The following is a 1,173-nucleotide window of genomic DNA, read 5'->3' on the forward strand; positions in this document are numbered from 1 at the left end:
GGCACATGTTCACAGCACACTCAGACACACACACACATAGCACACAGCACACAGCATACTCAGACACACACACAGCACACAAACAGCATACACACACACACAACACACAGCACATGTACACAGCACACTCAGACACATACAGCACACAAACAGCATACACACAGAGCACACACACACACACACACACATAGCACACACACACATAGCACACACACAGCACACTCAGACACATACAGCACACAAACAGCATACACACAGAGCACACACACAGCACACACACACACACACACACACATATAGCACACACACAGCACACTCAGACACATACAGCACACAAACAGCATACACACAGAGCACACACACAGCACACACACACACATATAGCACACACACAGCACACTCAGACACACAAACAGCATACACACACACACAAATAGCATACACAGCACACTCACTCTTCAGCAGCGTGTGTGGATCTTCCTAATTCTCCAGCCTCTACTGGATTCATTAAGGTTTTTGGTTTTTTGTGGGCTTTTCATCATCACCTGCGGATATGTTCATTGATTTTTAGGGGGAGAGAGAGAGACACAATCAGTTGCCTCCCTTTCTCACGCCAACTGGGCACGGGACCGAAACCTAGGTAGGTGCCCTGACTGGGGATTGAACCTGCCACCTGTTGGTGCACGGGCTGACGCTCCAACCAGCTGAGCCACCTGGTCAGGGTGGATTCTGTAGCCTTTTACATTCAGTTTATAATAAAATGAACTCTGGAGGTGCTCCTGAGAATTCGGCGTGCTGAGATGATTCCTCCGAGGAATGCCATGATGGTTTATTTATTTTTTAATATATTTTTATTGATTTCAGAGAGGAAGGGAGAGGGAGATAGAAACATCAATGATAAGAGAGAATCATGGATCGGCTGCCTCGCACACACCCCACACTGGGGATTGAGCCCGCAACCTGGGCCTGTGCCCTGACTGGAATCAAACTCAGGACCCTGCAGTCCGCAGGCTGATGCTCTGTCCACTGAGCCACACTGGCCAGGGCGCCATGATGGTTTAGAATGCGCTGTGTCGCCTTTTCTTAGGAAATGATAAGACCTTTCTTATTGTCCTAATCTGAGTGCTCCTTATCCCCGCGGCCGGTTCCATAAGCCTCGCTCTGACCCCGCGT

The 1,173-nt window shown here is 49.1% G+C and overlaps 1 protein-coding gene across 1 annotated transcript in view; it reads left to right on the plus strand.

The window, feature by feature from the left end:
• IREB2 (iron responsive element binding protein 2) overlaps positions 1 to 1,173 on the plus strand; it is a 37,210-nt gene that overhangs the window by 29,048 nt on the left and 6,989 nt on the right. The window lies entirely within an intron of this gene.

Source organism: Myotis lucifugus, unplaced genomic scaffold (genome assembly GCF_000147115.1).
Source record: "Myotis lucifugus unplaced genomic scaffold, Myoluc2.0 scaffold_578, whole genome shotgun sequence".
Classification (NCBI taxonomy): domain Eukaryota; kingdom Metazoa; phylum Chordata; class Mammalia; order Chiroptera; family Vespertilionidae; genus Myotis; species Myotis lucifugus.